The sequence below is a fragment of the Dermacentor albipictus genome, chromosome 3 (assembly GCF_038994185.2).
Source record: "Dermacentor albipictus isolate Rhodes 1998 colony chromosome 3, USDA_Dalb.pri_finalv2, whole genome shotgun sequence".
In the NCBI taxonomy this organism is placed as follows: Eukaryota; Metazoa; Arthropoda; class Arachnida; order Ixodida; family Ixodidae; genus Dermacentor; species Dermacentor albipictus.
The window spans coordinates 27841928-27853987 of NC_091823.1; positions in this window are offsets into that span (position 1 = coordinate 27841928).

Genomic DNA, 12060 nt, shown 5'->3' on the forward strand with positions numbered 1-12060 from the left:
TCAGTTATTTACCGTGCCCAGGAACAACCGTAAGGTCTGAGTGCTGTCGCACGCATGCGCAAGAAAGGTAAAAAAAAAAAGAAATAATAAAATGAAAATAAATAAAAGTAAAGATAAAACGACAGCAACAACAACAACAACAACAACAAAACGCGGTTTTCTCGTATCGGACTGTTCGAGGCACTGCCTTCAGTCAACCGATGAGCGTCGGCGTACACATTGTCTCGAGCACTTCGGGGCGACAGGTTGCCAGAGGCCCAACGTCATCTGCGCACATGTGCAACCGAGGAGCGCGCGTAGTGCTCACGCCGCTGCCACGCTCGCCGCTTGTATTCAGTCACTTGCGATATGCGGGAAACCCTCGGCAAAGGGCGTTATGCCTTGCAACTTTGTTTCGTTCTGCTAGTTTAAACTACACGTAGTGCGGGCCTATAGTGGGAGACGATACGTTTGCCGCATGGTTGCTCATGTGTGGCCACGAGATGCGTATACGTTGACGGCGAGGCGTAACGCCCGCGTGACGTATATCGTAGGGAAACGGTGTATACGCACCGGACGCGTAGCGTTGCGTTTGTCGTGCTACGCTGCTTACTCGTGACGAATTTTTCACCCTGCGAGGAAAGAGAGCTTGTATTGAAAACACGTACGTAGCGCGCGAATTTGAGCAAGCGGAACTGCAATACCTAGAAAACTAAACACACGCACAAAAAAAGAAAAGGCGAGAAAGGAAATAAGATACAGCTGATGTCATAGTATATGCATGAGTACGCATAGCTACTAAATGCCGCTCAGTTTATCGCCGTTACCTATACCGACACAGCTCAGTGCGAGGTGGCCCAATGGCCACGAGACATAACAACGCATCAACCCCTGCCGCTGCCAAGGCCGTAAAAATTAAGAAAGTCTGCCGGCGAACCATACGAGGAATTTGGGACGTTGGACGGTAGTTTTCCGGCGCAGCCACCATGCAACGCGGAGCAACACTTACTGTTCGATAAGTCCCGCCCGGTGCCTCCGGAGGGGCCCGGCGGCCACCGTTCCCGCGCTCTACACAAGGGTGACGCGGACTGTACGAAGAGTAGCTATTGAGATCACGGGCGCGATCGATCCGTGAAATGAGTATCGAACAACAGAGAGCTTTATATTTGTCCCAAAATTTCTTATCGTTTCCAGTATCAGCCAGTAAGTAGGGTTCCTTTTTTTTGTTTAAATGCACTGAATTTTATAAAAATTGTTTGTTGCAGATTGCACAATTCTAACGCCTGTGCTAAGTTACTCGATGAGGCGGCTATTACTTCAACGAGAAATCAGAATACCTAATGGATTAATTAACATAATTGCACTCATTAACTTCTTGTTAATTAATTCACGGGACATATTTCAATGTACAGTCGGCGTTACCCTTGTGTAGAGCACGGAAAAGACAGCCTTCGGGGCGCTCCCGAAGCAGCCAGCGACGTCTAATGGTAACTGCTGGGCACGTTTGGGCGCAGACCGTTAGATGTCGCTGGCTGCCTCCGGAGGGGCCCGCGCTCTACACAAGGGTGACGCCGACTGTACGAAGAGTAGCTAGTGAGTTTGCAAGACGTATCTACTTGGAACGAATTCTGAGGTTGACACCGCCGTTTCGAGAAATGCGCCCGTCCAAATTGAGGTAAAAACGCGCTGTTTCACTTTCTGCTTAGAAAGATGTTTCACGCATTGAAGCGCACATGTAACTGGAACGCCAGTGTATTTCGTCGCACACTTTGAAAATTAATGTCGAAACTGGTGTAGTGCTGGGAATTCTTTCCAAGTGTGTATGCCTTGGAAACTCACTGGCTACCATTCGTACTTTGAAATGTGTGCCGTAAAGCAAATAATTAAAGAAGCAATTAGTGTAATTATTTAAATTATTTAATTAAGCATTTTGATTTCTCGAATTCTGCTATCTGTCAGAGGAAACTTTTCAAAATTTGGTGCAGCCAAAAAAATGAAAGAACACCTGGTACAGCATAGAACGACTTAATACAACGTGTCTGGCATCGAGGCACCCAATGCCGCTGCCGTACACTCCGCGATAATTCAGTATTTCACAAACGCCAGTGCGCTTGCTCACAAGCTGAAACCCTCCCATAGGTTAGTTTAGCAGGTGCTGCCCCTCGCCATCAATTTTTTTTCACGAGTGCAACATGGCGTTGCCTGCGCGACGCCATTTGTCTCGTATGGTGCAGCTTGCGCGCAGAACGATTTCGTAACATTGCGGGAACGGTATTCGCCGCGAGGTCGAACTGCAGGTGGCAGCACCGCCGCCGCGTTAGCGTAGATGGGCGGTGGACGGCGCGCATCTAAGCGTACGTGGGGATGTGTCCCCGCGACCGATTTGGACAGGTTTTCTGGCACTGAAACGTGCTGACTGCAGCGAACTGATCTTACAATGATCCCCAATGTAACATTTCCTGCGCGAAATTCGCGGAACGTTTCTATTTACTTGAAAGAACCGCACGCAGTCATTCAGCGGGGGACCAGCACTCAGCCACACGACATCTGTTCCGGCACTTTTTCGGGGCTTTCTGTATATTTTTCGCTTGCGTTCTTCCTACTCCGCTGTAGTATTGCTGCGGAAGTTAATTAGTACCCCATTTTTGCGAGTCCTTCCACTGGGTTAAAGGAGCCTATTCCAGCGCAACGAAGGTATAAACAGCAGCAAGTTAATCGGCACCCTACATCGGCAATACTATGCACACATCTCCGTTCCTCAGTTCTTTCTTATTCGCGGGGAAATGCAAACAGTTAATGAGTTAAATTAGGGAAGCTTGGTCACTGTGAGTGACATTACGTTAGTAGGATCACCTGGTTGCTTCAGACGAGAATAATTTTTATTGCCCTTGCACGTTTCGCGCACGAAAGCGATGCGGCAAAGTTGTAATCATTTGAGGAGCTAAAATCCTTATGCTTTTTTTATTGCAACTAACAGTGGACACTGTCATGCGTCAAGCTAACAACATCACAATGAAGAGCAAAAGGAAATCATAATAGCTCCCTTTCGACGCAGTCTTGTGACTTTCTGCGTCTACAGACCGGCACATGATTATGCTATATTACCCTATTTTAGCTTTCATTTCGTAGCAGTGACTCAAAGTACAAAAGCCCATGAATTAATTGGGAGGCAAAATGAATTCACCATAGTGGTGTCAGAACCACGTATTATAAAACAACACCTCAGGTCGCGTAAGCACTAGGCGAGATTCATGCAATTATACCAGTTATCATAACGCAGATATCATAATATAGAGTGTATGCCGCGATAAGATATGAGTACACGCTTAAGGTTTTTTCCCTACTACTTAGCGACGTTCACAGCACCCCGTTCGTGTTTCATGGTATCGCAGAGATTGCGCGGATTGATCAACACATCACGACAAGTTGCTAAAGCGCGGCCATTAGCGTCTCGCTCCTACTACTTTGTTTCTTTGAAGCGAGGTAAAATGCTTTTTTTGTATGTGATGTACTCGAAACACGAAGTGATAATAAAATTGATATTGACGAAAATATTGATGCCGTAAACGCACACATGTAAACACGTCGTTACAAGCAAACGATGCCCGGTGCTATGAACACTGCCATGTGAGAGAGAGTGATAGATAGATAGATAGATAGATAGATAGATAGATAGATAGATAGATAGATAGATAGATAGATAGATAGATAGATAGATAGATAGATAGATAGATAGATAGATAGATAGATAGATAGATAGATAGATAGATAGATAGATAGATAGATAGATAGAAAAGTTTAAAGAGAAGAAAGGCAGAAAGGACGGCTTGAGGTACAGGGTCGGCCACTTTTAGGGGAAACAGCTCGTTAGCATGCAAGAGCTCCTAGCAGCTGATGTTTTAGCAAGACATTCATAGAACTATTTTTTTTCATTTATCGGCATCATCAAGGTGCGTCGTATCAGGCACATTTCCTTCGTGAAGTAGAAGAAACGCTGAAGTTATACCGGCCTAAATACTGATGACATGCTTTCCCTAAAAGTGGACGACCCTGTACATTCCTCTAGCCAGCCACTCTGCGGTGGGGGAGAATGAAGAGGGAAATGAGGAGGAACAAAATGGGTGACGATGAGGGCAGAAAGAAGAGGCATAACACGGATGTTCAAGTCTATGGGCTATGAGTAGACTTAAACTGCCATGAACCGATTCGCGAGGTGCAATGGCGAATCGAACGGACCTAACATTCCGCGTATGGGAAATTAACCATCGAATTGGCGTTCACATTATCAGCACTTTTGATTTCCCGTAGTCGAAACTGCTGGGCCATGGCCGGTACAAACGGGTCGTCGACGCGGCGCCTAAAATACGTATAAAACGCTGGGTGAGCGGCCGCAGTGTTAGAATGGCTCGTCGGTCAGGTCCTTTATTGTCATACCTGCGGAAACGAACGCATTATTCGTCGTCATGTCCGACTATATGTGTAAGCTGCGAGCATCTCACGTTCACTCACTATTATCCAGTAAAATAAACCACATTTTATGCACGCCCGTTTATACACCCTGGATCCAAGCTTAAGCCTCCGACTTCCACCAAGACTTATTCGAAGAGACGCGACACTTTTGTGCAGGCTGTGGTTTTACCAATGCCCACGCGTTCCGCATAGGGATGGCCGACAGCGCGGCATGTGGCGATTGCGGCGACGCGGAAACGATTCGTCATGTCCATTGCCAGTGCCCGCAGTGCAGTGTGCAGAGACAATCGCTTTACGTCGTGCTGAACCAGCTGGACGACCAGCCTCTTTCCTAAAAGAATTTTGAAGCATCGACGCGATTTGACATCGCATCAGTAGGCCGTGCAAGCGCTACTGCGCTTCCTGAGATCGACCGGCCTGTGTGAACGCCTGTGATTAGAATGCCTCTTCTGTTACCTGTTTTTCTTCTCCTTTTTTTTGTTCTTGTTCCATTGTTTTTCTTCTCGCTCTTTGCCGTCTTTACAACCCCTGTATCCCCCACACCAGTGCAGGGTAGCAAACCGGTAACTCGCCTCTGGTTAACCTCCCTGCCTTTCTCTATCTCTCTCCCTCTCTTGGCGGTACAGCAGAATTAATTTTTTATAGCAACCAATTGACAAAAGTTTTTTTTTTTCAAAATGAAACTCTTCTTACCTCTGTTTATTTTGTTTTCTTTTTATTTGTGATCGCGAAGAGCCCGTGCTCTGGTAACTCTATACTCTGTGTTCCTGCATTTCCAGCGTAGGGTAGCCAACCAGACCCTTGACTGGTTAACATCCCTGCCTTCCTATACTCCTCTCTCTAAGTCCAGGAGCCAGTCAACTATTGGCTCAGATCTCCTGCGCTTTATTTCTGCTGAAAAAGTTCGAGGTCCCTTCGCTGAATATTTGTGCTTCTATGGATAACCCTATTAGAACAGCCACAGGTTGAAAAAAAGAGAGAAGAAGAAAGGCAAGCAAACAAAAAGTAATTGTGTCATATGACAGCGTCATACATAATTTTCCACGCATCGTGATCACATAAAGTACTTTTCGAGGCTTCGGTATGGAGACGGTTATCATATTTCAATTGATTACGCGGTAACGCAGTCGGTATACTCAGCCTATTCATTTCACGGCGGATTCAGAAGCGAAAATAAGGCAGCTAATTCTTGCGCGTTTATGATATTTTCTTTTCATTCGGCATATAAACGCATATAAAGCAGGAACATCTGATCCTGCGGTCCAGCGCTACTCAATGGAGATAAGTTAACCTAATATGCAGGCCGAAATGACGTACACGAGCCATACGTGACCAGATGGCTTGGGTGCATGGTGGTATTTAATAAACCGCTTGCACACTACTATGTGCCGATGACCTCTAATGAAATGGGTAGCGATGTCGCAAGAGTAATTTTGCTTTCTCCTATTATTAAGCAAAAAAAAAAAATAAATAAAACTGCTGTACAACCTCGCTCTTTCATCCTTTCCTGGGCTATTTATGATGTTAGCGCTGCACCCGGGTTGGCAGTTCGCAAGCGTGTGCCTCGGCTCTCGTGTTTCTTATCGAGTTGGTAAAATTGTTTTCATTTTTATTTAATTCTTCTTTGAAACACTGCAGCCATGTTTGGCTATAGCAGAGGTGGGGAGGGGGAAAAATGGAAGAAGTTGACACGCATAAGAGACTAGGCGAAATACGAACAGAAATACTTCACGAAAGCAACGCGTCGAACAATACACCTTTGATAAAAAGGTCAAACGCAAATAAGCGAAACCAAGAACGCAGACAGGGAGGCATAAAAAAAAAAAATTAACAATCACTAATTTGTTCAATAAAGTTTGGCGATGGCAAGGAGCGAGCGGAGCCGGGTATAAGGAGTTTCAACTATCGATGGAGTGAGGAAATAAAAACTGTATTTGAAGATAATAATGTGAGGTTAGAAGGAAGGTAATATTAAAGTCATAACGGCGACTAGTGTATAGGTTCGCGAAAGTTATATATTTGCTGCCAGCGAAGGGGAAGATGTTATGAGTAATTGAATACAATAATTATTGAGGAATCGACATAGTATTGATGATAAGCAAGCGATTGTAAGTTTACAGACGTGGGAAGCTATAGGTTGGCGATAAGCCTCGGTAAAACTTACGAAAAACTAAACAGATTGTTTTTCTTTGTATGCCTTCTAACATACTGATTTCAAGGCATACTTATAAAGGTTCGAAACCGCCGAAGCATAATTTAGTTTCGGGCGGATTAACGATTTCTCTGACAGCAGCTTAATATCTTTAGGCGCAGATATGACTGGACGACGAAGAATTGGCGACGAAGAATAACGCTTTCGTTGTGCGCGAAGCGCTACCAGTGCTGCTTCAAGGTCCACCTCCACGGTGCAATTCTAAGGAGCTGCCACGAAAGTTTAAGGCAGAATTAGAGTATATATCTCTTGAGGCCGCACAGTGCGTGCAGGCGAAATAAAGGAGAGCACGAGTTTAGTCATCGCGCAAACTGCAGGCGTCGCACTGTGGGATAAACACTAATGGTAGTCCGCACAATGGCAGTGACGTTAAGGCCCAGTCACGATATATCCAACTATGACAGAGCCCCAATACGCTATTTCCGTAACCGCAGCTGTCTATAGACAGCAGCGGCTCTTGCCAGGGAGCGTTCTGCTTGGCTTTGCGCAGCCTCGGACGCTTCGCCCAGGACGAGTTTTGCGGCTTGTCAGCGTTGCAACCCCCTTCCTCTCCCGCATCGGCCGGGCGCGTCAGTAACGCATTCGAAGACTGGCCGGGCACCATCGGAAGAGCTGTCCAACCCAGACGACGCACCGCCAGAGCCTCTACAGTACACCGAGGCGCTCGAGTACTACCGACGAAGTCGCCATAACTATCCCCCTCCTCATCCTTCGCTTAATAGGGCAGATACCGCTGTCTGGCGGCAACTGCAGACCCATTCCTTTCCTTGTCTCCACATGCTACATATCTTTCATCCCACCCTGTACCCTTCCTACTGTCCCCACTGTGGGGCCAACCCCACGGTGTGTCACTCCATATGGGAATGCCTTAACCCTTCAGGTGTTCCTCCTATACCCAACCCTACCCTTTCCTCTTGGGAGTCTGCGCTGCTCAGCACAAGCCAGCAGGAACAGCAACGGCTGATCCAGCGGGCTCGCGAAGTCGCGCATGGCAATGGAGCCCTGGACTGAGGGCCCCACTCATCGAGGAAATTTTCTACTTGCTTTGCGAAAATAAATGTTTATCCTCTCTCTCTCCCGGCAGGAATTTCTCGATCTGTATTTCGAGGAAAAGGAAACGCGATCTCAGACATTTAATAATTGTGAAGACAGCAGTATAAAAGTGTGAATGGCTTCTTGCGGCAGCTGCACCATTAAGGCAAAGGCGTGCAGCTCATTCCTTCCTTCTTTCCGTTTGTTGTTGCAAGCTTGGAGGGAGCCACCGAGTGTTGAAAGCAGCTCACTGTCTCCTGGCCGACTATCGAAATTAGTTCCGGCCAACTCGCAGGAAAGTGCCGGAGAGTTGTCAGTGTCTGATGCCATTTCCAAGTAATGAGATAGATCAGCCGTGGCCTTCTTCGTGTGTCTTCGGCAATGCTCTTTAGGCAGATAGGAACATAATATCTTTCTTTCTTGTGTTCCTTCAAGACCAGCACAGAAAGCCTTTAGCGTCTATTGCAGGAACGCCAGCTCATACCAGGACACTGTATGCACCAGGCCCGAGGCATACAATGCACGAGGCTCGGAGAAAAGGCGATTCCCAAGTAGCGATTGCCGCTTGAGCTAGTAAGTGAGTTCCGAATCGAAATCCCACGCCACTTCAAGTCGCACTGTTGACAGGTCCGCGGAGGCGCGCGAGACAGGAACGACCTTCTGCAAAATTTGCACAAGCGGCTTATAGTAGCTCCTTATAGTAGCTCCTTTAAGGAAGCCCATCAGATCCACGCTTTGAATGCGAATCACAACGGGTGTCCGTAAGGTTCACGTGCTATGGGAATCCCCTCTCTTCGAGAGGTGTGGTCTGCAAGTTTGCAGCACGCAAGTGTGGGCCAACGAATGACAGACATTTACAGCCATCGGAACGATTGGGGGAAGGACAGGCGCTTTTGTTCTGGGAAGCGAAGCGGGCTCTTCCCCAGCGCGGTGCCGGTATAGTCGCATCTTTCGCGGTGCGCTCTACGACGTGAGCTGGCGCGGACCCTTAGCGGGGTTATGTATAGTTATGGAGGGCAGGCGTTCGTAATACAGCTTTAACGGGAGATTCAACTTGCAATGCGAAGAAACGGAGTGGGTTCGATCCCAGGCCGCGGCGATTGCATTCTGACGGGACAAAATTCAAAACAGTTCGTGCGCCGTGCTTTGCGCGCACGTTAAAAACAGCAGGTAGTCGAAATTAACACGGACACAGCCCGCCCTCTTCGTATACGCTCGCACTCGCGCGCAGGAGGTATGTAGTCTTCATAGCCCAAGCATTTATATTTTCTAGCGGTTAGCTATCGAAGGCAAGCTTTCGAAGCGCTACTGCGGGCTTCGGTTTGGAATGCTAAGAAACGTCTCCGGTTCAAGTCCCGTCCACAGCGGCATCGTGGGACAGCATGCAAAGAACACGCCCGGAAATCACGCGTTGGGTGCACCTTAAGGAAACTGCAGGGGTCCGAAATTAACCGGAAGTAGCCACCATGAGTTCGATTACAATATGGCTCATGTGGCCACTGAGACTGTATTCCCGCCACTGTTGTGATGGACATAAGAAGCAGGTCCCATATTCACGAAAACGTTCTTGCAATAGAGCTGTTCGTAAGAGCAGGTCCTGTCGCCACTCTGGTGTGGCGACGGGTAACGCGTCCGGACGAGCGAAGACGGCCGGCCAGCAGCAAAGCACTCTTTCGTACAAAAGGATTTCTGCACTCGATCCAAGACGCCGAGACCGCGAATAGCGAGGTCGAGCGCGCATTTCGTCATTCGAGACCCTGCACCGCTCAATGTGCCGAGCGGGAATCACGGCAAGGAAGTGGCGCGGAGCTGCGCGCCTCTTTAGCCCCGCGCTCCGGCTCCGCGTAGCCGTGTAGGCCTTGCCCGTACACAGTTGCACGTACGCGTAGTCGCGTGCCAGGTCTTTCCGAGACCGGCGCTGGGGAAGTACGCGCGCTCGGTATACGCACAAGGCGTCGCTTTCGAACAAGCCCCGTCTCCCAAGCCTTCCTTCTCTTCTTTCCTTTTGTGTGTGTGTGCGTGTGTGTTTAACTCGTCGCCCTTTCATCTCGTCCGCGCAATAAGCTTCGGCGTAGCTGTTGCGAAAGCGAGGCGTGCTGTAACCTCCACGTAAGAGCAACGCAACGGTTTTGTCCGGCTTGACCGCTCGCGAGAGAGCGGGTTAAGCGAGCGTAACGGCGTGTCGTCGTCGTCTCCCTTTTTGTCGCCTAATCGCGCTTGGCATGCGGATCTTATTGACGGAAGTTGGCGGCGCACGCACACCTTGTGAGCGACGCGACCGTCCCGCTGCGGTGTGACTGCTAAGTAGCCGCGTGCCTCGTTAAGACTGCACTTTCTTTTGTGCGGGAAACTGGCGTTCGTGGAGCTCGTCACGCAGACCTCGAGCACGAGTTGCGCAAATGCGGCTGCTGTGCTGGTTTCGGAAAAAAAAAAGAAGAGGCGGGAGAGAATCAGAAACGACAGAAAGAAAGGTAGGAAGGCTGCTGCTATATTTAAACGAAATCGTGACTTAGCTAGCTTCCTTACGAAGCGAGGAATAAATATAGCGCCGGCCTTCTGCGCTTTGAGAGTTCCGTCAGAACGTCGGCGGCGCAAAGAAATCCAGCTTAGGCGTTATGAGTATCCCAATTAGTGGTTACGGAACGATAACGTTAACTCGTACATTAATTTCTTCTACCTCAGGGTCGTTTTAATTACATGGACGATCCGCAGGTTACGAAGCCGGCTACATGTTCTGTTAGAAAAAAGAATTAAGAATAAGATCTTGCTGGGGATAAATGCCCTCAGTCGGACTCTGTGACGACGGGGTGAAGGATGATCGTTGGGGACAATGGGAGCGTCGTCGTAATGTGGTAGCGACTATAGATATCCGTCTTTCTTTGGCCAGGCCGTTGGCCCCGGTGGCCGCGAAGGGTGCGATGTCCCCGGTCGGGTTTGCAGTTGGCGTACGACACTGGCCCCTCCATGAACAGGATCCGTGGTGCTCAGAGGAAGTTGACCTGTGAGTTGGCTCTAGGCTGTGGCAGCTTCTACAATAGTCTTCATGAAACGGTGTTGAACGCAACACCGCAGTTAATCATAAGACGCAATAGACACGGCTGCGTCGTGCGCTTATTAAAAGAAATCGCTGTAGGAAAGACTGCAAATGTAAGCAGGGACAGCTGCCACATAAGTTGCGCTTTGTCCGCATACGAGCAACACTTACAGCACACTAGTGCACATCCTGAAATGAGCCTTTAAAAAAACATTCATGCAGAAACTCCTCAAGGAGTTGTCTAAGTATGCGTAAGCACTGTGCCACTTGCTCATCTCCACGCAGCCCGGTGTCATTATGAGTGTTACGAAACTTCATCAGGCCAGTACAATCGACAGCGCAGTGGCGACACCAACTGGTGCGGACGGCGGTGCAAGGAGCGTTGATTACGCAAGTACGCAGGTGGCGGCACCGGGGGCGCTGATGACGCTGATGACGTTCCGATCATCATAAGCCGTTATCGCTGTTTAGCGCCTCATGCGTCCGCGTCGAACCATCATGAACCGCGACCAAACGTACTCCGGCCGCGGTTTCGCATGGCATCGCCGCGCGGGTCGCACGTTGAAAGCGATCTGCGATGCCCACAAAGAGTGCCGACTGCTGATAGTTTCGCGCGCTGTGTTCTCGCCGCTTACTTACCCCCGTATTCAGAAATGCACCTTAACATGAAGCCCATGCCTGACTTGATTTAAGCGACGCTTGTAGTCAACGCACCAAAATACACGCAATGAGCGTCGTCGGCGCGTTCGCACCAGGCGTCATTTGTATCAAGTCAAGCATGAGCTTCAAGAGCTGAAGAGAGACGCGCCGGCCCGTATCTTGAAAGTGATCTGCGAAAGTGACAGAGTGAGGCGCGCGCTGAGATCTCCTTGAGCGCTGTGTTCTCGCCGCTTCGCTGGCGTTGAAGCGAGAGGCAGCAAGCAGGGAAACTCGCTCGCTGCTGCGAGCGCTATCTCGAAAGCGGTCGTCTTACGGGACGGACGGACGGACGAACGGAGGGATGGACGGACGTTTTTTTCGATGGCTAAGCATATAAATGCTTGCGTACTTAAAGTAGGTGCCCTGTTGGAAGGTCGTGGAGCGAAGCGTTGGCTTAGTGGCTATGGCGTTCTCTTGTACAACGCAGTCGCGTGTTCGACAGAAGGGGGAACAAAAAACAAAAACACTCGTCTATTTAAGACGGCGTTCTAAAGCTGTTTCTATGGGATGGTAAGTTGATCAGTCAAACTGCCGTTGCACCAACAATGATATTCGAAGGGGTCACAGCCTTTCCAACGTGCCGCACGACATTCCATGAGAGAAGAGAGAGTAAGGTTGACGCGTGCTCTCAAAG